A 26,261-nucleotide genomic window follows, 5' to 3' on the forward strand; every position below is an offset into this window, starting at 1 on the left:
ATCAATCAAGCAGCACCTGACTTCTCTTTATCCCAGTTCTAGTAAGTCCGCATTATCCTGTATTGTGGTGTATTCAAGGTACAAGACAGAACCCCTTTCTCATCAGCCTGAGACCCACATAGTCCAAATGTCTTTACATGTGGTCTAGTAGGATCTAACTATTTACAATTATCACTGCTGAAGTATCATACATTCTACTACCGACATTTATTCAGGGCCTTCCTTTGCACTACTCCCACAACAGAAGACCCTCAATTTTAGTGCCCTAATGCAAAAAGCAGTGTTCTCATTTAAGTGTTGTATAGCTTGTTTACATCCTGGCCTCAGCAGGACCATTATTATTTGTGTTGTTCCCAGGTAGACCATATTTTTCAGAACACTTGAGATTATGTACTTGCCCCCTGTAAACTCCTTTTTCAGTGCCCCATTCACAGCTGTTTCTGGAGACCTTTATCTGGCAGCACTAACTTTTACAATACCCTCAGTTTAATAAAGCATATTGCTCTTCTCTATCAGTCAAGTGGGAAATTAATTGTAGTGTTTACAGTAAAACAAAAGCAAATTGCCATATTTGAGGGTTTAAAAGTCTATTATATCCTATGGCACTTGTAATACAGCAGGCGGGATATCCGTCATGTTTGCTCTAAACTCTAATTCAGGCTAATAGGCTTTCTATTTCCACAGTATAACAGAATCTAACTTTTAGTGCATCAGCACATCAAGACTTTTTTTTTCTTTTCCCTCAGTACAGAAAGACCTGATTTTCCAGCACCTTTTTTCTTTTTTTTTTTAATTTTCTTTATTGATTTTCAAAAACAAAATAGTACAATTCAAGAGACCTAACAATACAGCGGTGTGTAATCAACCATATACATAGTGAGAGCATGAGACATGTGCAATTGTCCAAATCATTTGTCTGGTGAGCTCAGTGATGACTTATAGATTTGCAGAGACAACAACCAACTTTGTATAGATATTCTAATGAAGCGTTACTCAACTTGAAAGTCAGATAGTGAGGGAACCCCACCTGGAGTGTGTTAGTACATGCAATTATTATTTTCTTTTAACCCCAACTAGATCATACAGTTAAATAGTGCATCCTGGAGACCCCGCCGGCACTGCAGCAACCTTGGCCCCTCCAGCATTAATGGAATCATCAGATTGTGCCTGAACCCAGTCAATAAATGGCTCCCATATCTCCTTCGGCCTGGAGATAGGTGGCATGAGCTCCCAGTACGTCGCTAGCTGAGTTTGGCCATACGTGACTTCCCTTAGCCAATCTTTAATTGTGGGTTTCCTTCTCTTACCCCAGACAATCGCTATCTGTCGCCTGGCAAATAACAAAAGCAATGCGTGTAAATTGCGTTTTTATGATCTGAGTGTTTTTGACATATCCTAGTAGGCCCAAAAGAGGGGAAGGGGGCACCTCGAGACCCAGGATCTGGTTGAGGGATTCGAAAATTTGAGACCAATATACAGTAGTGACCGGACACTCCCATGCCATATGAAGGAACGAGGCGGCAGCCATCCCGCAGCGGCAGCAACAGTCATCGTCCCTTAGTCCCATCCTATGTAGGCCAATTGGCGTTCTATATTAACGGTGTAAGAATTTGAAGTGGATTAGTCTAAGTTTGTAGTTAGGTGAAAGTTCAGTCATTTAAGCACAACAATATGACCCCTGGTCGTCTGTCAGGGGGAGGGGTAACTCGGTGTCCCATTTAAAGCGAGCACTTGAGGTTGCCACAGGATCATCAGTCTGCATGTGTGTGTATAGTCTGGTAATCAATTTGCGCGGCGACTGTGTATTCAATACGTTTTCTAGGGCATTTAGAATACGTGGCTGGGATGGGAAATCTGTATGCAGCTTCCGGCAGGCAGCCCGAAGTTTGTGATATAGAAATACCTCCCCGAAAGGTACACTCTCTCCTTCCACTGCTTTCAGATAGTCCCTGAACTCTCCACCTGGGTATAAGTCCGCAAAAGTATGGAGTTTCAACACCTGTGCAACTTTGCTATTTATCTTGTCTCTGACGTTAGATAGAAGAGGATTTTGTGCAAGTGGGATCGAGGGAGCATACAATATTGGTAATCTCACTCTTCTCCGCAGTCCCTCCCACGCCAATCTGAGCATTTCGGTAGTATCAACACCATCCGTGGGCCATTTATAGCTCTGATATACTGCCACTCGCAGCGGAACAGGTGCCACTGCATCCCTTTCCACAGCTACATGTGGTTGAAATGGCGTCTGATGAACCCAATATTGTATGAATTGCGCCTGCGCACATAATGCATATAATTTCATGTCCGGGGCACCTAACCCACCCTGCTTTGTTGGTAACGACAACAGTTCCCATGAAACCCTGGCCTGGTCTCTCGCCCATACCAGTAAGATCAGTAACGACCTCAAAGGACTGAGTGAGCATGAGTGGCAAGTTCACGAACAGATATACAAATATAGGCAGAATTATCATTTTGGCTAATGCAATTTTACCAGCCAATGACAATGGGAGCCTGCCACACAGAGCTACCCTGTCTTCCAGCCAATTAACCGCACTACCATAGTTTAGGTTCCAGAGTTCTTGTACATCTCGGCTAATCCATATACCTAAATATTTCACTGTATCATTTTCCCACTTCAACAGGAATTCCGAGGTTACCGCCTGAGTATTGTCTGTGAGGGGAAACATCACCGACTTGTTCCAATTTATAGATATTCCCGACAAACCGCCAAATTTGATAAACTCCCTCAATACTACATCTAGGTTGCGTTCCGGGTTCAATATGTACAGAGTAACGTCATCGGCATATAGCGATATTAAAAGACTACGGGCCATATGTAGGTAGCATAACATTTACCGATTCATAAATACCGAATTTTAACGATTCGGTATTTATGAATCGGAAAATAGTATGTAGGTATTTAATCGGTAATCATTACTGATTCGGTAAATATCGGTATTTATTAATCGGTATTTACCGAATCGGTATAAATGCATCCCTTCCCATTGATTTCTATGGGCCTGGAGGCCCATAGGAATGAATGGGAAGCCAGTTACTATTACCGATTCGGTAAATACCGAATCGGTAATAGGGGAGGCATTATCATGGGTGGCAGGGTGTCACATTGACACCCTGTTGCACCCCTGATTCGTGCATGTGTGCACATGTGGCACACATACATGCCCTAAGGGCATGTATGTCTGCCACATGGCACTTCACAAATTGCACAAAAATGCTTTTTTAAAGGTATTCGTCATTTACCATCAACTTGTAGTTGGTGGTAAATAACGAATCCAGACACCAATTATGCACTCACTTGAGTGCCCCCTACATAGCATTTCTAGATTCGGTATTTACCGAATCGGTATTTTACCGATTTCTTAAAATTCCGATTCGGTAAATACCAAATCCAGAAATCAGCCACCTACATCTCAAGTGCCTCAATACCAGTCGGTAACGGGATATTTACCGAATTTCGGCCGTTACCGACCGGTATTTGGCTTCCTACATATGGCCCTACGAGCGCTAAATCCTATCCCCTTGTCAGTGTGGTGTTGTCTAATGCGCGCAGCCAGGGGTTTCATCGCTATGGCGAATAACAATGAGGACACCGGGCACCCCTGTTGTGTGCCTCGCGTAATCGGAAAGGGGTCTGAAATAAGATTATTAACTCGCACCCTGGCTGTTGGTTTGGAATACAACAGTTTTATCCCCCAGAGGAAAAGTGGGCCAAATCCCATCCTTTCCAAAATTCAAAATAAATAAGGCCATTCAAGCGGATCGAAGGCCTTTGTGGCGTCCAGAAACACCACCGCAGCCTGCACGTCAGGGTGGAAGTATTGCAATACTGAAAAAACCATACAGAGGTTATGGGAGGTGGATCTACCAGGTATAAAGCCCGATTGGTCCGGTAAGGCAATCATGGGGAGCATAGGCTGCAGCCTGTTAGCTATCAACTTAGCCAAAATTTGGACATCTACATTTATAAGTGACAATGGCCTGTATGAGTTCAGCTCATTTTCAGGTTTTCCCGGCTTCAGTAACGTAATAATAATAGGTTCACGCATGGATTGAGGTAATATACCCGTTTCGTGTGCTTCCCCATACACTGCCAAGAGTCTAGGTGCAAGCTCCTCAACGTACAATTTATAAAATGCAGCCGTCAGCCCGTCTGACCCAGGGGCCTTGTCTAATGGTAAACTGCCACACAGAGCTACCCTGTCTTCCAGCCAATTAACCGCACTACCATAGTTTAGGTTCCAGAGTTCTTGTACATCTCGGCTAATCCATATACCTAAATATTTCACTGTATCATTTTCCCACTTCAACAGGAATTCCGAGGTTACCGCCTGAGTATTGTCTGTGACGGGAAACATCACCGACTTGTTCCAATTTATAGATATTCCCGACAAACCGCCAAATTTGATAAACTCCCTCAATACTACATCTAGGTTGCGTTCCGGGTTCAATATGTACAGAGTAACGTCATCGGCATATAGCGATATTAAAAGACTACGAGCACTAAATCATATCCCCTTGTCAGTGTGGTGTTGTCTAATGCGCGCAGCCAGGGGTTTCATCGCTATGGCGAATAACAATGAGGACACCGGGCACCCATGTCGTGTGCCTCGCGTAATCGGAAAGGGGTCGGAAATAAGATTATTAACTCGCACCCTGGCTGTTGGTTTGGAATGTAACAGTTTTATCAACCAGAGAAAAAGCGGGCCAAATCCCATCCTTTCCGAAATTCAAAATAAATAAGGCCATTCAAGCGGATCGAAGGCCTTTGTGGCGTCCAGAAACACCACCGCAGCCTGCACGTCAGGGTGGAAGTATTGCAATACTGAAAAAACCATACGGAGGTTATGGGAGGTGGATCTACCAGGTATAAAGCCCGATTGGTCCGGTAAGGCAATCATGGGGAGCATAGGCTGCAGCCTGTTAGCTATCAACTTAGCCAAAATTTTGACATCTACATTTATAAGTGACAATGGCCTGTATGAGTCCAGCTCATTTTCAGGATTTCCCGGCTTCAGTAACGTAATAATATTAGCTTCACGCATGGATTGAGGTAATATACCCGTTTCGTGTGCTTCCCCATACACTGCCAAGAGTCTAGGTGCAAGCTCCTCAACGTACAATTTATAAAATGCAGCCATCAGCCCGTCTGACCCAGGGGCCTTGTCTAATGGTAAACTCATGATGATATTAGTTGCGTCTTCAACTGTAATGGGCAGGTGCATATACTCTCTGTGTCTATCGTTAAACCATGCCAGCGCCACGAAGTCTAGAAACTCCTGCATACCATCCGGGCAGTCTGTTTGCATGGCTGTATATAAATGCACATAAAACGATGAGAACTCATCTAGAATAGCTGGGTATCCTCTAATTGTGTTACCCCATTTGTCAATAATTTCAGGAACAAAGGCCGTGGAGCGCAGGGCTCTAAGCATACCTGCAAGTGTACGCCCCGGTCTGTCCCCCTCCCCATATCTTCGCGCTTCCGCATATTTTTCTAGGAATTGAACTTCCCTTTGTGCTTCCTCCTTGTATTCCAACAATTTGCTCTTCAATTCTGCAAGTAGGGTAGATTCACCCCCATTATGTATGTGAGTCTCCAGGTCTTTAATCTGAGACTCAACGTTACCCAGAGTGGTTCTAATGGCCTTGAGGACTCCAGCTTGCCTAGAGATGCACTTTCCCCTGATGATCACTTTGAAAGCTTCCCACAGCAAGGCCTCCGTATCCACCGACCCAGTGTTTAATGTAAAGTACTCTGATATATCAGTGCGTATTTCCTCCTTGAATGCCTCGTCTAGAAGTGCCTGTGGGGGGAGCCTCCATGTGAATTCCCTACGTGTAGTGTTAGGTAAAGATAGAGTCAATAGACATGGGGAATGGTCCGATATGGTTGTTGACAAATGTTTCACCCCAGCCACCCAACTGGCCATATCCCTTGTCATCAGTCAATAGTCTAGGCAAGACCAAGCGCGGCGGTGTTCCAAGAAGCATGTACCCTCCTTAGTCAGTGGATTCTGAAGGCGCCAGATGTCCACCATATCTTCATCATCCAACAAAGCATTGAGGACCTTACTGGCCGTGGGGTGGTGAGTTCTTGCTGTACCTTGTCTATCTAGGTCGTCATGAAGAATGGCATTGAAGTCCCCACCCCAAAGGGTCGTGTTGTACCCAGTAGCCTTAACCTTGGCCCACACTTCCTGAAAAGTACCAGGTGAATCTACGTTGGGGCCATATAGCACCACCAGTGTCAGCAAAGTGCCACCTAGATATCCCAATAAGATAATGTATCGGCCATCAGGATCCGTGTACACCTCCCGCTCCTTCCAATCTAGTCCCCGTTGTTTCAGCACAGCCACCCCCCTAGAATAGTTGGAATATACCGAGGTGTATGATGATCCCCATCTTTTGTGTCTGAGTTTCGCAGAGGTCGGGGAGCGGAGATGAGTCTCCTGCAACATGCATAAATCAATATTGTGTCTCGCAAGATATGTATGAACCATTCGGAATTTCCTACTATCGTTGAGTCCGCGTGTGTTCCAGGTCAAACAAGTTATTGTAGTCTTGTGTACGTCAGTGCATTCTCATATGTTTCATCACCGTGTCCCACCTTAAATTTGAACGTCTCCTTGTTCCATGCATCATACCAACCATAGCATGGCCACACACCACCAACCCCATATGAAACTGTCCACAACCCCACCCCCCACCTACATCAACCCCCCAACTAGGTTGAAGCATATCCCCCCATACACAACAACAAATAGAAAACCCTTGGAAATTTCCCATGGGGACGTGAGAGTACCGAACGACACCGCCTACCAAAGTGGGGTGGCCAAGAAACTTCAAGGGACAGAATTTGTGTCTTAGTAAGAACAAACATGTGGCTCAAGCAGATTTAACACTTCCCACCTTCACTTGCGGTTACGATCAAGCACCTCCTTCCTTTGGCCAGAACGGCAAATCAACTGCATATACGATAATTTAAAAACATATGAAGTCAAACATACATACTGTGCATTTGGCTGAACTCAGCCGACAAAGGCAATACCGTGATATATAAAGACCAGTGTTCATATCAGTCCAGAGTCTTTTTTTCAACAACCAAACCTGAACAACAGTAAGGCCCCCGAGCGCGGGCATAGACAAGAAGAGAGTAGCAAGTGGAATGCCATAGCATACATATTAGTCATTATCACTCAGCTGGTTTTCAGTAGCATCGCCAGATCAAGGGCCAGATTTCTTCCACTTGTCTCCCATATGCTTGGCAAATTTCAGGGTGGATTTGTCGTCCGTGAAGAAATGAGCGAATCCATCATAGGGCACTTTTAGTTTGGCTAGGTAGAGCAGGGAGTAGGCCATTTGTGATTGCAATAGGATCTGTTTCGCTGGCAAAAATTCCCTTCTGGCCGCCTGAACCGCCGGAGTGAAGTCTGGATAGAAGGCAACTTGATTTCCTTGGTGTGTTGTTGTCCCCAACATGCGAGCTTGGAGCAGCACCACATCTCGGTTCTGATAATTTAAGATTCTTGCCAATATAGGACGTGGTGGAACCCCAACCGGTGGACGAGGTCCCAAAGTAAGATGGGCTCTTTCCACAGCAAGCATAGGTGATAAGTGCACAGCAAACAGGTCTCGCAAAAGGTCAGTTACGTAAACTTCCATCTTCATGATCACCGTCGTCTCCGGGACCCCCGTGATGCATAGATTGTTTCGACGCGGTCTAGCCTCCAAATCCTCATTCTTTGCCCAGATCACACCCAAGAGTCTATCCATTTGCGACAGCTGGTCCTTGATCTCTACCTGGAAGTCGTGGAGGTCAGATTGTTTATTTTCAAGAACATCCAATCTGTGTTCGTGCACACCAACCTGGGTTTTCACGGAGTCCATCTGGGTTGTCAGAGTGTCTAGTTTAGCTTCAATAGTGCGTAAGCTGGAGTGCATTTCTAATATAAGGGTGCGCATGTCTTCACCTTGATCTTCCTGCTGCCCCTCCACAGACCCTCCAGCGTCGGGCTCCATTTGCCTGGTCGACCGTCGCTGCTCAAAGCTGATTTTGGGCTGCTTGGCATCCTGTTTGCCCATGGTGTTTTGGCAATTCTGGTGCCCTCGGGCCACAGCGTACGTCTAGCACCCCCTCTTGCACTACAGACGCCGCAGTATGGGCTTTCTCAACTGCGTCTTCTTTCTGTGTCCACGCGAAGCTGATGCACGTGTGTCCCAGGTTTGTGTTTATGACACCCCTAATGCTAACCTCCACACGTGCTCTTGGGGTCAGGCAACAGCCACCAGACCGCTAATCTTTGTGAGCCACCAGCAACTTCAGTCCCAGACAGGCATCCACCAATGTGTAATCAACTGCACCCGTATAGCGCCTCGCAGTGTCTTATGGTGGCCGCCGATGCGATCCGGTGTATAGCTGCCAAAACGATCGCGTTTAGGTGAAGAGCCAACGCACGCTTCAATAGGGCCTCTCACTTCCACATTTCTAATGGCGACCGGCCAGCACCTGATTTCTTCGCTCTGTGCCTGCCATGAGGTCCGTGAGCAGACAATAAACAAACGTGGGCCTTCCCCAAATGTCCAGCGGCTTCACACACCATGCTCACCCTACAAGTGTACTCCTCACCGTCCATGGCGCGCCGCTCCGACAGTGCATGCAGTCGCCCCCTCGCCTGCTAACAAGATGGCATCCTTGACCGCAAGTGTCCCCTCCAAGCTCTCTCTACACGACTCGGGAGTGCTCCCACACCTTCTAGTATGCCTCGGCAGGAGTTCAAAGACACGTTGTGCTTCTGGGCAAATCTGGCCGCATCTCCGTCGAATCAAGCCGCATGCGCCCACAGGCCCAAAATGCGACCACGGCCTCGGGTGCTCGGGGCTCCCCTGTGTCCCGCTCACAACTCTATGGGGCCCCGATAGCATCCCAGGACCACAGATTCAGCTCAAAATAACACCGCTTGTGGCCACAGGTGTTCCGACGTCAAGAGGGCATCAGGAGCAGAAATTTGTCCCTGATTAATGCGCAGATCTGTGCAGGATGGTGTCTCGGCTGGCGGAGCTCGCTCAAGGAGCAGCCATTCCGCAGCCCGGTGAGTCACGCCCCCGATTTTCCAGCACCTTTATTGCACCATGAACTTTTTTCAGGGCCCTTTGACCAGCAGAATAAATGTCATTGCCTTATTTCAGAAAGATCTTTTTTTAGATCCTTTTCTCCAGCCTGGCCTAATTTCATATCAGCTTGCACAGGACAAAACATAATTCTAAATTCTAAAGAGCTTCAATGTCTGTGAGAGCTATAGTGAAATGCCCCTGCGGAAGCACCACCATAAATATATACCCCTCAATCTTAACTCTTCATTAAACTCAGGAAAATCTTTTGATAATTGTAATTTGTGCCTAACACGGCGCCTGGTTCTGGATGCTGCATGGTGTGTGAAAAGGAATGCTTCAGTCCCCAGGGCATGATTGATGACAGACTGTTAAACACACCATGGGCAGCCTGCACTACATCTTCGCATGCAGTCTTCTGTCTTTGTAATTGTGCATGGCAAGTAGGTGTCACATTTATTCACTAACTTAATAAATGAGCATTTGTGGCATTATATATGTGCGAGGAAATGGCGGTGCTAGGCCAGAATATTCGGACAGGACAGCCAGTGGTCAGGTACTTACACTGTAAACAGCAAGGACTGTTGGCTGCTTTAAAATTAAGTATTTCAAATGCAAGCACGCAGACAGCTGTTGCCAGTAAACAGTATTGCTTTAAAGCTGTTCCCAGCACATCCCTGCTCTCCTGATTGAGCTGCAGGATGTATAGGGACAGTGAGGGAACAACGAGTCTTGGAAACGGGGGAACCGCCTGTGATTCCCTATGTTTCTCTCATGCCTACAAAGCTCTGTGGGCACTAGAATGACGTCATGAAATTATTAAGCTCTGAAATCCCTGCAGTGCTTACACAGTGCTCTGACTCTCTCCCACCCTGTAATCGCAGAACAGGCACCTATCAAGAATAGGGGCAACAATCTATTGACTTTCATTTGCATAAAGAGCAGAAGTAAGCTTCTGTTTTTGTTTTTTTCTCTGTAGTATAGGTCTCATGTAAAACTTGGTGGGTGAACTGACATCCCACCGATTACATCAATAACATTTCTGTCCTCTTCCAGGGCAATACAAATCTGTGGCAAAAGCCTTGCCCTATATGGGGTGGGCCTTCCATTACTCTAATCCCTGTGGCCCTGGAGCAAATGGGCTACCAGGAAGAGATTTTAGAACACCAAGTCAGCTGAGGATTTCCCATCAGAAACCAGGTACTACTCCCACCTCTAAATAAGGAAAGGGAATCAAGTGTCAGCTCTTCGAGCTGATGGTGAAGCTCTCACTCCACCAAATTCTAAACGATTCCCTTTTTCTTCCAATACAATACAGAAAAAGGTATCAATATTCCAATTTATTAAAATTATCAGTCCCCATATGACATACTCTAACTTAGGGCCTGATTATGATGGCAGTCAGACGAGTGTCCGACCGCCATCCTGTCGGGAACAGGACCGGCCGACGGAGTCAGCGGTCCCGCCAGACAAATTACAATCTGACGGACGAGGAGGCGGTCTGAAACATGCCTTGAGGCTTGTGCTGAGGCCCGAAAAAGGGCTGCAGCCCAAACCTCACTGCTAGATGTTTGTAAATATCCCTGCACCTTATGACAGGCCCTATGCGGTGTCTGCCACATGCTGCAGGGATGTATAAAGGGCACCATAGGTGCCATCATGAACCCACAGCTAAGGGCCAGGAGGGAAGGGGGGCTCGCTAGGGGCCCCCAAAGTCGCTTTCAGCTTGCCTTGCCATGGTGGGCGGACCGCCGTGAAATGGCAGGCGGAATGGGACATTGTAATCCCTACGGAGGTGCCTGAGCATGCACCTCCTCTATTGTAGGGATTACTGTCCCTCCAGCGGTCCGAGGGACTCCTTGAGCCCATTGGATGTGAGGCAGATGGTCCTTCCACCAGATGCCTCTGGTGGGCGGTCCTTCAGGGGCCGATGGCAGTCCCACTGCCATCGTACTCAGGCCCTTAGTATTGTGCTATGCGTGTTCCACCATAGAGCAATGCAGCATAATTACCCGTGCCCTTTTGAGTGTAATACCTCACAGGGATTAGAGTACACTGAAGCAAAGGGCCAGTTAATTCACAGTTTTTACACAGAAACAAAGCAATTAGTAAATCACCATCTACTAAATATGGGTCTTGTTCTCATTGTGCCACAGGACTCAAGCTGAACTGATGAGGCCTAAGAAATCTAAAGTCAGTATGAGGTTGCTTGTGTTCCCATCTCTGAGTTGGCCTGACCTACACGTTTGGTTAAACTATTCCTAAGCAGGACCAATACGGTCATTTAGAGTTTACTGAATTCAAATCATGCTCCAAAAACAGTGGCTGACACCCCCTCCAAACTTCTAGTTCCTGGGAGAAGAACAAATGGGTATCCATCAGTTGAAGTGCAGTTGCTCTACCAGCAGAAATCTTTGACCTGGCAGCCCACCCACCACTAGTCCACCAAGTAGCAGCACTGTACCATGGCCAATTAAAGTTGGGCAACTGTCATTGTTTTTTCCTTTCCAGGACCACTAGGCAAGGCTGTCCATATTTGTTCCAGAAAGAAATCTGCGACTATCTCACCAACTTGAATGGCCATGATGAGCCACGATGAGCACTTCCTGGCAGCCTAAAGAAAGAACCTCCCTGCACATCAGGGACTTTGTATTTTGCTTTGCAGTAAAAGCCCCAGACTTTAGGGGCTTTTTGCTCTAAAGAAAAAGAGAATGCCCAGAGAGCCACTCAAACGAGTAAAGAGAATGCCTCAACTGCACCAGCAGAGGCACTGTCTTTACAGAAATCCCCACCAAGTAGGTAGACATCACTAAATATGATGGACAATTCACCAGAGGAGAGAAGGCCACAACCCCCTAGTCTGATTTTCATCTGAAAGGCATCTCTGTCTGGAGTGGAATGGTGGGCAAAGACAAAGGACTGGATTAATGCATGGCCATGTGGGGTGCTGTAAAGTCCTGTCCTGATGATTGGCTTTCCTTTCACCATCACCCTCCTGGGCTTGGAGCTGATGTTAGTTTCAATCTGCTTGGCAATGCTGTGGATCTCAGCTGATGCATATGAATTTCCATCCCCTCAACAGGGGGAGTTGGTGTAGACCCTTCTCTGTGCACTCCATGATAATCTTGGTGCACAGTGTTCCTTCAATGTGTGCAGAAATGGAGTCCCTCTCTGGAGGAGATATGTGTATACCTTTCCTGGATTTTGGACTGGCCTTTAATTTCACTTTTACTGCTTACTGGTCTGTGGAATGTTGGCTTGTCTTTTTTCTATTCCATTGCATTTTTAGGCTGTGTGCCCCTAAATTCATACTGGACATGCTGGAGGCTATGTGGTACTTTGTCTGATGTTTCACCTACACTTCCCTGGTTTTCTATTGGCTGGGTGTATCTGCTCCATGCACAGCACTGAAAGTCTCTTCACTGGAGGTCAAGTGAGTATCCTTCCTTCTTTGCTGGGATGAGGCTGTACTTGGCTTATTTCAGTGATCCCTAATCGGCGTGCAACTTGTGAGATATGTTCTTTGCCCCCCCCAGCTTCATGTATTCCCTTGTGTACTCTGCCTCCTTGCTGGGGTTGTTGGGGGCTGTGTAGCCTTGTTCTGATATTTACCCTTCAATTCCATGCTCAGGTTCTGGGTTTAGTGTTGGGATTTGGATTGCATTCCATGATTACTGTTTTGTTCGTATGTGGGTTTTCTCCTGTGCTCACCTATGGGCGTATTACTTGTTAAATATGTGTCCTGGCTCTATCACTGGCTGTCTTGGTTGTGTGACCTTTCCCTTTTACCTTTTTATCCATTGGGTTCCAGGTTTGTCATTGGTCTGTCCCTTCTAACCTGCTGGAAATGGCCTTGCCTGCTCAGTGTGGATTTACAGGTGGTCCATTGCTAGTGGGGAGCGTTAATATGACCCTTATTCATTTTTCATTTCATGTGGTAAGTTATTCTCTGTGTTCCTTCTATGACTGGGACTATAATTGAACCTACTCTGCGATGGCAAATCCTGGCTAGTCTTGCCCAACATGCAGTGAATTTTACACATGTAACTTGATTTGGTGTAGCCTTCCTGCTCCACCATGAAGTTCCTCCAGCCCACATCCTTTTTACCCTAGTGTAGGAGTTGTTAGTGATCTGGTCCATTTACCTGGTTCTGTGTTGGGTTTCGGTTGGGCATGTAATGCACAGCTGCCTTTTTGTCTTCTTTTCTCTCAGGCTGCTGCTTGTGAGAGATGCACCCTTTTCGGTGTGGGACTGTTTTTTTCTGGATTCTTTTCTTATGTTTCTTCAGGTGTTGTTTGGTGATAGACTGTTCCCTGTGCTTCTCCTATGGCTAGGCTTAGCCAGGGACTGAGTGCTTCTGTGCTGCTGTAAATTAGTGAACAAAATGGTATTCTGTCAAAGTCTTCTCTAGCTTAATGTTGGAGTTTGAGCTTCTGGGTTGCTTCCCTTATTTTCAGTGTGATTTCATCTAGGGTTAGTCTTCTCCCACTACACTGCTATTGAAGATAGCTTGGCCTTCTTTCTTGGGAATCCTTTCCTTTATTGGGCATCAACGCTGGTGGTGGGCTGTGCTTCATATTGGGACCTAACTTTCTCTGGGATGTCTTTGTCATACTTTGGATAGTCCTCATGCTCTGTGGTGGGAACTTTTGCCCTGTGTTTTCCCTTGGCAGGATTTTGTTTCGGGTGTTTCTTACCCTCTAGTCTGCAGGGTTGTTGAATTTCTTCTTTCATGTCCTTTTCTGCCCTACAGTGCACTGTGGGGATAGCTCTCTGTCGAGCCCTGGAGCTTAAGGGTGGAGTGCTTTAGGCATTTGCTTATGGTTGGGGCACCATTTCATTTTAAGTATGTAGCCCTCTGTTCTTTTGTTGGGGGATCTCATGGTGAGTTTACCCTGTACTCTTTTCTGAACATTGACTGGGGCTAGCCCATTACATACTTGTCCTGCTCTTCAATGACCCTTGTTAGGGCTGTGGGTTCTCCTTGTCCAGACCTTTTTTGGAGTAAGGTGTGGTAACATGCTTTGTCCTGTGCCCATTGTTGGGTAGAGGCAGTCTGAACCTGTTTGTGATTGTTGCTATTTGATTCCTTTCTTCAGCATTGCTGAGGTTTCTATGTCTAGCTGCTGCTGTTTTCTGGAAGTCCTGCACTTAACTGACCTCATCTGTGCTCTAGCATGGGAAAGCGAATCTTACACCATGTCCAACATTTATGTCACCAATAGGCCTTGTTTCCTTCTATAGCATGGGAGGCCTTGCCTTTTGTGTAAGAAATGCTTTCAGTAAGACATACTTAGATTTGTTCCCATGCTGTGTCTAAACAAAAGGGTCAGGTCTCTCATGGTAGTTGATCCCTTTTCTTCTGTTATCCATGTTTCTGACACTCCCATTTGCTTTGTTTTGGACACCTGTCTCAGTATGGTATGCTCCTAATCCCACTTTTGGGTGTGGAATGGTGATTGTTTATGGATCTCTTTATGTAATCCTCAGTGTGCTTGTGACTGGATTGGTTTGAAGGCCTGGGTCTTATGTCACTGGCGGCCTTTTTGCCCGTTCAAATTGCTTGCCCGTTATTGACTACCCAAGGTGTGTGGATGGATAGTGGCTTATTGCCTGTCTTCCTATTTTGCTTGAGCTGGGGTGAACCTGCTCGGTTGAGTTTGCTCTTACTGTTGCTTAGTCGCCCCCTCTTTCCCATTGTTTCTGGCCATGGATTCCTTTAATAGCAATTGTCATTGTCTGCTTTGGCTCTCATAACAACTCATCGGTGTTTGTTCCTGTAGAAATCCACCCATTTGGATGACTACTCTTCTGGGTGGACTGGTTTTGCCTTCTTCTGTCTTTTCAGATTTCTAATGCTTGTAAGCCTGCTCTGGTGCTGGAGAGTGAGCCTTTGTTTCACCTCTGGAGACGGTCCTTTCTCCTTTGTGTCTAAACTTTGCCTTTTCTGGCTTTTTCTTTTGGTGGTAGCTGTGCTTGCCATACGGTGTAAAAACAGAGAAAAGAAGTCAAATAAGTATAATGAGATTACCGGTAAGTAATGAAAGCATTAATCAGTGAATCCGAAGATTTGCACATAATCAGGTGAGAGTCAGAAGGAGAATGGTGTCAAACCAATCTTTACAGAGCAATCATATTCACAGAGTGGACCTTCGAACTGTAAATTGCGATTCATGGGCACAGGAATGCATCTGTGTAGTGTGTCCCAAAATTGCAATAATACACAGACATCAAAATTTCTTACCATTAAATTTCACACTTTAGCAATTCTAAGTGATACTTAATACGCTACATCTGCACTGTGATACTACTTTGGAAATTATCCATATTCTAATCTTAATCACAATGGAAAATGGAAACTATTATTAATTGATATATTCCTAAATCAAACTCAAAAGTTAAAACATTCTACTAGTATTAGGAACATTTCACTCTCTCCATCAGTGCCTTCAATGGTCTAAATAGGAAATCAGGTGAACCACATTGCCCTCTTTGCAAGGCACATACAGCCATGCATGTTTGATTATATGACATAAAATTGGCAAACAGAATATTAGATTTACTACAAAATCTGAAAAAAATGACAAAGGAGCAACTAAAAATTCTAAAGTGTGGTGCGTCTTTTTGCCCCACCAGTAATTTTAATTACGTTCAGACCAGAATTTCAATTTATCAAGAAACTAAACTTGGACAAAATGTTTAAACATAAGTCCGAAGAGACTTTGGTGCCTATTAGGATGCCGGGCGGAAGAACCCTAGCGGTGCTGGGATCGGCCACCAGTGGTTCAGCGGTTTCCGCACTGGCAATTAGGGTGCCCCCGCCACGGTGGCGGTGGCATCCCACATACATTGTGTTGTGGCGGGCGGTGCTGGAAGCAGCACCCGCCACAATGCAATATATGCATGTTGTGCATTTGCATGCACAACGTGGCAGGCACCGTGTGGTGCCTACCACCTTGTGCATGCAAATGCAGGGGGGTACCATAGGTACCCCCCATGTGCACCCCCCACTCCCCCAATGCCCTGGGGGCCCGCAACGGGCCCCCAACTGAGAGGACCGCATGCCTTTTGCGGCCATGGAAAGGCTGCTTCCCGCTGCCATGGTAATATGGAAGGCGTGTCTAGCAGACACCGCCACCATATGCAACCCTTTTCCGACCAGTCGACTCGTCGACCTGGTGGAAAAGCGGCGGAGGGTCTTCCCGTCAGCTGCGGTACCCATCGCCATCATAATATGGCAGGGGGAAATGGGAGGCAGGCGAGGGATTTTGTCGGGCGGATCGCCACCGCCATGCGGGCGGTGGCGATCCGCCCGATATACTAATAGACCCCTTTGTTTGAGAGACATGTTACAGGACTCCCTCAAGATGAGTGATGTTGATGTACTTTTTACATTACATGAGTTGGAATCTGGCGAGACCAACATTGCTCTAGACACGGAGGCCTGTTTACAGGGTCTCAACATAACACATGACAGATGTTTCCCCAGTAGTTTCAGACCTCAATCCGGTTTTATGCCCCAAGGTCCACACTATTGCATTGATATCTTTCATGAGGTTATAATTGGGGAGCTCAAGAAGTTGAGATCAGTTAGATACAGGGCTAAAAATAACCTGACCTGCCTTCAGCTCCAGGCTTTAAGGAACCTAGCATCAGAAAGCAATATTGTTATCGGCCTGGGGGACAAAGGGGGTAACATCGTTATCATGTCCAAATCTAGGTACCTTGATTTCTACCAGTTGTCTGTAGCAGACAATTACTGTCCCTTCAACAAAGAGACATATCAAAGTGCCATTGTAACATATTGGGAGTTACTCAATAGGTGGAGATATCAATGCATTAATAAATATGAGGAGTTAAAATGTGAACAGCCACGTATACCAATTTTCTGCCTATTACCGAAGGTACATACAGATCAGGTAATTCCCCTGGGAGGCGGTTGTGTCTTCTATCAGGAGCCTTCTTGAAAACACCTCAAAATATGTAGATTTCTTTTCTTAAACATTTTGTTTCCACCTTACCGTCACTTGTACAGAATACTAAGGACCTTTTGAAAAAAAAAGATGGCATACCACAGGAGGAGAATTTCCTTTTGATGACATTGGACGTAGCCCCACTATATACCAGTATATAACATGAGACGGGTATAGTGGCATGTAATCACTTTTTGAGAGTCAAGCCTCCAACCTTGTTTGCCCATACTAACATGCTTGCGGAGATGATCAGATGCTGTTTATAAAAATAACATATTTCTGTTTGATGGTATATTATACAAGCAAGTATGCAGTACTGCGATGGGCACCTGGTTTGGCACTGGCTTCACAACCACAAATCTTACGTTGGGCTGGTGGGAGGAACAGGTGTTCATGGCCTCTGATACCATGGGAGACACAAATAATAGGATTATATGGTGGAGATATATAGATGACCCGTTTATAATATGGCTTGGCACTAAGGCAGAATTTTTGGGGAAAAATTGAACAATAATAATTTGAACCTTAGATTTATCGGCGATATAAGTACTAGTCAAATTGTATTAGTTGACATTGTTGCGAAGCTAGAAACAAAAATCTATTGTAAGGGACAGCCGCTAACACTTTATTACAAGCAAAAAGCAGCCATCCTGAGCCTGTAAAATTAAGCATTCCCTATGATCAAATGTTGAGGGCCAGAAGAAATTGCAGTTCTAATAGAGATTTAGAAACTGAACTTCAGAATATAGTTAACTGACTCCATGCCAGAGGGTACCCTTCATGGGTAATGGATCGTGGCTGGAAGAGGATAATAGAAAAACAAGGGATGGTATCCTCTATGGGAGTGAGGCTACAGTCTTTAACCAAGTGATGCATGAAAAACGTATATGATTACTACTTTCTCAAAAATCATATAAAATCTGAAGTATTCTCAACAGAAAGGGGAACATTCAGGAGTGATAGTAGAATGGCCTATTACAACTCCTCAACCCCTAAAATTAATTTGCAGATACAGCAGAAGAGTTTTCCTATACCATATGGTTCAGGAAAAATGACAATTGAAAAATGTTTTACATGCAGTACCAACTAGGTAGTGTAAATTGTATCTTGTCCCTGTGGTAAACTGTATGTGGGAAACACAATCCACCATGTAAAGAAACATATCCTGAAACATATGAGGGTGATATATAAAAATGATAATCTCTATCCATGGGACCATCATTTTGCACAATTTCAATCAGATTTGTAAACTTAAGCCCCACAAGGTTAAAATATAGAGGAAGATTTGGCAATAAATCTAGGGGAATAAGGTAGTGTCTGTAGGATAATAAGAAATTTTGCTGTATTTTGCCTGCCCTGTTGTGTGTCCTAATGTTGTGACGCATGATGTGCTATTTTTAACTTCAGTTTCTTTCACATTTATAGGAGATGAGGAAGGGGCTTTCATTTGAGGTGGCCATTTGCCCCCCTTATCTTCATGAAACATGATATTGGTTGCAGGATATGTGGATATACTGATGTTCAAATTTGGTTTATTATTGTAGGCGCATAAGTGGATTTATTTAAAGGGATGTCATGCATTTCATTAAATTATACTCTGTTGATGTATAAGAATTGTGAGTACTTACTTTTTTATGAACCAAATAACTTGATGTTTTTCCTCAAATAATGTTTCTCCACCAATATTGTTTTCCCTACCGTTATATATTATATATAACTGTTTGTGTATGCATGGATTGAATTTATTGCACATTGAGGGAATATATAAATTTTTTGCCCGAGGGCAAGGCTCCTCTTATGAGGACATTTTTCTGTGAACACATTTTCTTTCACTGTATCTTGTACATGCATAGTAGTATACTGGATTAATATTTTGGAGACCATATCACACTAAGGAGTTACATTGAGGGGCATATTCATCAATGTTTGCATCGCCCTTGCACCATGCTAGGGAATGCAAAGACAATGTAAAACCTAAATTAGATTTATCAAGCCATGCAAGGCCACCTTGCGTGTTCCTGAATGGCTTGATAAACCTAGAGTAACGCAAGGCAGTGCAAATCACTGCCTTGCATTACTCTGCAGCAGGGAGGCGTGTAATGGGTGGGGCATGGGTGTCCGCACACTTCCACCCATAGATTCTGACATATTCCCAGTTTTACTACCAATAAAATGAGAGGGGCCCTTGTTTACCAGAAATAGGGTAGGGCATCAAATGGACAACGTCAAAAAGAGAGAAATCCACCTTAAGGCAATGATAGACAATGATAGACAAGAAAACATTAAATCACATCAACACCATTCAATCACCAGAATAAGACACCAAAACCATCCATAGGCCAAGTATATCAAATTAAAAATGTTTTTTATTTTCATTTACATAAATTCATTTCAATAAATCATACCGTCATCATTAACAATGGACAATCCTATGATTAAAAACTATGGTTAAAAGTTAAAAAAGACAGAGACAATTAAAGAACAATTTCACAACAGATGCACATATCATGAACTGGGGAAACTCATGCAAGAAAAATATTTTTTTGTCGATAGAGAAGACACAGACATTAGATCCAGATCATTCGTTGTCCTTAAAACAATAATTCAAAATGCTTGATTTGTTCGAGTGACAAATGTCTTCACAATCTACAGTCTGGCTTCTTAGTCTTGCGTCGACGCGTTTCGGTGGATATAACTGATTAGAATTACTAAATTAAAGAGGGCCCCTGAAAATAGGATGACAGGGGGAGGAAGGCAGGGGAAATCAATAGAACAAACAACAGGCCTCCCCCTATTCAATTCTTAGTCGGTAATACATCCAAAGATAATTAAAGGCCTCATTAAACCACAGAAGATATTTTCATTTTAAATTTATTTTATAAGAACAACACTGTAGAAAAATCAATATATAAAATTCAATTTAAGCAATTTCAACAATTTCTGCTTATGAATATCAAAGGAGCCTACCCTTCAGTGAGCAAGAAAATCAACAATACAGAAAATAAAACCTCACAATACACGACTAAACAAAACATACAAATAAACAATACATAAAAGAAAAAACACAGGAGTACTTCAAATGAATAATGATCAGATGGATTATACTGAAATTTGAACAATAAACATAGGTCTACACATAAACAAAAAGAATCCTTCATGTCAAATAATTGACACAAAAAGAGAGCGCCGACGCGCGTTTCGGAGTGGACCCGTAGTCCACCAGTTCCTTCGTCAGGGCCCAGAAGATAAGGATCATCAAGTGGTCACAAGTTACATCCAGAAATTATTTTGCGTGGTTTATATACAACATGCGTGGTGAAGGGGCTCCTTTATAACACAGTATATGACCGTAAACCATTTATGGCATATAGGGCCTCTAGACGCCAACCCAAGTAGGGACTGGAGTTCAGTATAAAGATGAAGATATCAGCAAAAGTCGACCCACAGCGGGGTAATGTATCTGTAACGGTAAAGAAATGTACAGAAGTTTCCAAAAAATGAAGAATGGGATGAATAGTCCTTAGCTCAAAATGTGGGTGGACCTTGGTAGCTGTATACTTATTAAACGCGCTGTATTAGATCCAACGGTGCTTCATATTCTAGCACGGTAGGGATAACGTGAACCCAAGTAAGACATGAAAGCTGATAGAAATAAGTAGAGTCCCTCGCGGTAAGGTCCCAGGCCTGTCTCTGTCTTTTTTTACTTTTAACCATAGTTTTAATTTTTCTGTTTAATCATAGGATTGTCCATTGTTAATGATGACGGTATGATTTATTGAAATGAATGGTTTTGGTGCATTATTCTGGTGATTGAATGGTGTTGATGTGATTTATTGCTTTGGTGTCTGTCATTATCTATCATTGCCTTAAGGGGGACTTCTCTCGTTTTGACATTGTATATTCCCAGTTTTACCAACATTGGTAGACCTGGAACTGCATCAGAATTGTATGCCTCCCCACCAGAGGCGCAACAACAAGAAATATCTTTATTTCTCCTTGCTTCCTCTTTCTAAGTGTGCTGCATCCTACCAATGTCTCTGAGGATTGATTTTGTGCAGGAAGGTGTCCTTTCCTGCACAAAAACAATCAAGCCTGCGATGTAGGCACCCTCGCAACATGACGCAAGGGTGCCTGTATTAGTACTAGGCAGCCAAAAGTGCACCAGTGCTAGGAAATGACAGGAATGGGCCGTAGAATTGTAAATATTGTGCATTCCTGGCCTTTCCTTTCACACAGTACAGCCTAGTGCCTTGCTGCATTGCATGAAGTTTTGATAAATATGGCCCTGAGTTTATAGTGTGGAGAAATTCTAGGTTGTTGAATGACATTTGGAAGACATATTTGACTATTAATTTAGCAACAAAACGCTGCAAAATACATTTTTTTATTTCAGTATGAAAAGCATTTGTTTTGAAAAGTTGTGGGTTTTGGATTCAATACTATTTGCTATTAGCATCTATGTGGGCTGCACAGTTTCAAATGGCACTCCCTGTAGCCCTTATTTCTTTTACCTTGTCTATGATTATCATGTGATCAAGGCTCTGTAGAGCCGAAATACATCATGGGCGAATAAACATTTTGAACTTTTCTCACTGAGTTCCTGAGTGAGCATGCCTTCCTAGATCTTATAGTCTGTTGGATATATCTATATCTATATTCACTGAAAGAAACAAAGGTTACAAGGACATTATTGTTAGGAAATAAGATTTAAAAAACCTTAGAAATTCACTGAAAAAAACAAAGGTGAAATTATACTTATGTTCAGATTTTACACAAACAAAACCATAGAAATTCAGCAGGTATAGTTACCTCAAGTAACTATAATTTGTGCCCTAATGTAACTATAACTCACTCTCCGACCATGCTAAGTTTTCTCATCAATAATTTTACCGTAAATGTTGCAGTGATATTATCAAGGATGTCATAGAAGATGTCATGAGTGATGTACCAAGTAGCGAAATTAGAAGTGCATGGCGAGGGTGCGCCTGGACTTATTTCAGCCCCCAGAACCTCTTCCCCAGGGGTCAGGCCTTATTGGAATTGGGTGGAGGGCCACACGGCCCCCTTCCCGGGACAGATTTGGGGCCCGGGGTCCCCATCCCTCGTGGCCCAGCCTTATTATTTTTAAAAAACTTTGGGAATGGGGGTCACGCAACCCTCCTCCCTGGCTGATTTCAGCCCAGAGACCCCAGTCTCCAGGGCCCAGCCTCTATTGAGGGTGACCTGGTCCCACCCAAGGCACCCAGTTAAGTTTGTTGGGGACTGCGGGGAGGGCCTGAATGCCCCTGTGGTCCCTGCTGGCAACCCGCCTCATGGGGGAGCCAGCATTGTTTTTAGACAGATGAAACTGTTAAGCATGCTGCTCCCGCTGTCTAAAAGCAATTATGCCGTACTTCCAGCAAGCAAGTGGAGCATTTGCTGTGGCTTGGCGGGAGAGGTAAAGCAAAGGCTATGTCCAAGGGGTTGGCACCCCAGGACACAGCAGGAGCTAGCCCTGGGAGGTGGTGGTCCCCTGGGCATCTATCTCCTTTCTCGTGTGAAATGTCTGGATTTGAGAGGCGGCTGTCTCCCGGGCTGAGAACTGCCCGGGGGGCGAATTGCCCCTCCCAAATTTTTTAAAATAAGATGCCCCAGGGAGGTGGTGGTCCACAGGGTCCAGGGAGGTCCCTGATGCCCACCAATGCAAATTGATTATGGCCCTGGTGAGGCGGTGGTCCCCATGGCCACGGGTGCAAAGAGGCCCCCATAACAATGAATTAGCCCCTGGGAGGTGGTGTTCCCCAGGGCACAGGGGTTACAAGAGGCACCCCCATTTTTTGCTTTGGCATGTGGCCCAGGGGAGGTTGTGGTCCAAAAAAAAAAAAAATTTTAAAATAAATGAGCTTCAGGGAGGTGGTTGGCCACGGGGCATTAATAAACCCCAGTAGGGGGGCTTGTGTGCCCCTCTCCTTTATTATAAAAATGCTCCCAGGACCTGGCCCCCCTGGGGGCTGATTACTAACAAATTGCAGGAACCCATGTATTATTTTTGTAAACAATTTCAGCAGGGGGCGCGGCCAAGATGGCTGAGTGAGCGGACGCGTTGTTTCCGAGCTCAGCTCCCGCCAGGCCTACAGCATTGTCTACGGCATCCCCAGCATCCGGATCCCCCGTAGGTGGCCTCACGGCAGGACAGGGCCTGGGGGCCGTAAGCAGCTGGGCATCTTGATCACCCGTAAAGACTGGATTGGACGACCGCCGGCTGCCCCGAGGCTCCGGCGTGAAGAGCAAGGAGAGGTTGGGCCTGCTGCACGGACTGCCGGAGGGCTTTCCACGTGCAACCGACCCCCGCTGGATCTGCTGGTGGGCCCCTGGAAGGGGCCTCAACTCTATTGCCCCTGCAGGCTTGGGGTAAGCCTCCACTCTCGCACCTTGCCCCTGACCCCCACTGGTGGGCGAGTGGTCGGGCTCGGCTCCGGGTCTGCAACGTGGCCTGTCCCGGTCAGGGAATTCACATGAGATTGTGGGCTCGCTGGCAGCACCCGACCTGGCCCCCTGATGTGAGTGGGCCCCATCCTGAAGCTCTGCAGCACTTGGGAAGTGCACTAGAAACAGCTGGTGACCACCAGCCCTGATCACGGGCCTGATGGGGCCTCTGAAACACCCGACTACTGGCAGCGGCCTCCTTGGGGCCTGTGGGGTGGGGCTGGAGCCCAGGCACAACTGTGTCTTTGGCTAGCGCTGTGAAGACGGTGTGAGACAGGGCTATAGGGGGCGGTTTGGTGGCCCCCAACTGTGCGAGTGTTGTAGCAGTGGGAGAGGCCGCTTGGATGCACTTGGGCCAGTGGAGTCACATCGGGCCTTCTTGCAGGTGAGGCCTATTCCGCGAGGAGGGTACCGGAGCCTTTTACCACCTGCTGATTCTCCTTGGCTCTTCCTGATAGCTGGTCTGGAGCGGGACACTGCGGTTCTGCGGTCACTGCTGGCATTAAGGGCTGCCCTGGTTGGACCATAGCCTTGAGGTGTTTGTGGACTATAGAGTGAAGATCCCAACAACAGTGCCCCACAGAAGCCTGCTCCCCACCACCTCTAGAGTGCGAGCCTCTCCTGGGAGCCTCATGGGGTCTGTTAGCCATTACCGCCACATGCTGAGGGAGAGGCGGAGCTAAGCCTCTTTGAGCTGGAAGCATGGTGAGGCCCATGAGGTACCAGGACACAGCAGCAATTTTTCTGGGGGTCGGTTCGCTCTCTCGCTCTACCACTGACTGCCTAACGCCGGCACTTCCCTTTTCCAGAGGACCCACTTGCCATCTGGTTGGATGAGCCTCCTAGTTCCACAATGGCGAGAGCCAAAAACAAAAAGAACAGATCTGTCCGAGACATCCTGCTGAAGTCCACAGGGGAAGCCGCCAACTCTAGCTCGCCGCCCGTGGGGGAAAGCTCAGACAACGCCATCACGAGGGAGTTCCTGGAGGCTCTGTTCGCTTCCCAAATGGAGGATATTTTGGCAATCAAGACGGACCTCCAGGTGGATCCACTGGAGGTACAGAGAGATGTGGATGCTGTGGGGATAGACTGTTGCCACCGTGTTGGTCCGCCTCGTCAGCTAACCCGCCCCCCTGCTGACATCCTAATATGCGTCCACAACTACACGGTGAAGGAGGAGATCCTTAAGGCGGCAAGGCGGCCCGCGCTTGTCAACCTCTACATTTCAGAGACCACACTCCGCAGCTTTTCCAGGACTTGGCGGCTAGCATTCTCAGAAGAGAAGAGACTTTCGAAACATTACTAACCATCTACGCTCGAAAAATGTCTCATATGCCTGTGGCCACCCCTTTCGCCTCATCTTTCGGCTTGATGGGATGCTACACCAAGTCCTCCACACTGTCTGAGGCTTGCAAGGTGTTGAACTTGTCTCTGGATGATTCAGTGCTCCTCTGTTAGGGCTCGTCCAGCTACATGCACACACACGGTCCACTAAGGGATTTGTCCCTGCAGCTGGTCACAGCGCATTAACCATGGTGTTGAGTGGCTCCTCTCCAGCTGATGGCAGTCCAGGTAGTTAGTTTTAATGTCAGAGGCCTTAACAACCACACTAAGAGGAAGAAAGTGCTCTCCTTGCTTGAACATACAAAAGGGGATGTTTGCCTACTCTAAGAAACTCACCTCCTACATGGCGATACACACCACGTGCAGCACAGAGGGTTACCCTTTGCAGTTTTGGTCTTCGGGGAAAAAAAAGAAGGGGGGTGGCCATTCTCCTTGCTAAACACTTTCGAGGTTCAGTAGTGGGTACCGTCGCAGAGATTAAGGGGCACCTGCTAGCGCTGCGGCTACGCATAGACTCCTTCAATATTACCATAGCCTCACTATACTCCCCCAATGAGCATCAAAATAAATTTCTGCTGAATGCCCTGGCCAAGGTTCTTCATCCACCTGACTCGCTGTTTTAATTTTGGTTATGGATGCAGGGGTGGACCGCTCTTGCCTGAGATCAGGCGGTGCAGGTGCCATATTGTAAAACGGGAGGGCGTGGCTTGATCATTGCGGCATTAGGGACGCTTGGCGTTGCTTACACCCCGATGAGCGGGATTACTCCTTCTATTCTGCCAGCCATAAGTCATACGCCCTCTTGGACCACTCCCTTGTTACCCAAGCAGCGTGGGCCTGTACCCATGCCACTACCATTGAGGCCCGCTCCCTTTCGGATCATACCCCCATCACCTTGTTCTTGTGCCTCCCACTCACGTCATCGCCTCTTTTACACTGGCGCCTACGGGACTCACTCTTGCGATCTCTGCAGGTGGTGGAGGATCTCTGATGTACACTGACTGACTATTTAGTGCTCAATGATGACGGCCCCATGCCTTTGGCCTCCGTCTGGGAGGCACTTAAGTTAGTTGTGAGGGGGGCTCTCATCGCTAAAGCAGCTTACGATAAGAAAGATAGGCGGGCTAAGAGAAAGGATGTCGAGGACTGGGTTAAGGAACTCGAGGCCAGTCACAACGGCACAGGCGCCCCTCTGGTATGGAGTCAGTTAGAGAAGGAGCGGCTCCAACTGAAGCAGTTGTACCTTGACAGGGCTGAATACGCGGTGCTACGGCTGAAACACAAATACTATGTAGGCTCTAATAAGGGCGGTCGCATGCTGGCCCATTGCTCTGCAGTCAGCAGCAGGC

The sequence above is a fragment of the Triturus cristatus genome, chromosome 6 (genome assembly GCF_964204655.1).
Source record: "Triturus cristatus chromosome 6, aTriCri1.1, whole genome shotgun sequence".
NCBI lineage: Eukaryota > Metazoa > Chordata > Amphibia > Caudata > Salamandridae > Triturus > Triturus cristatus.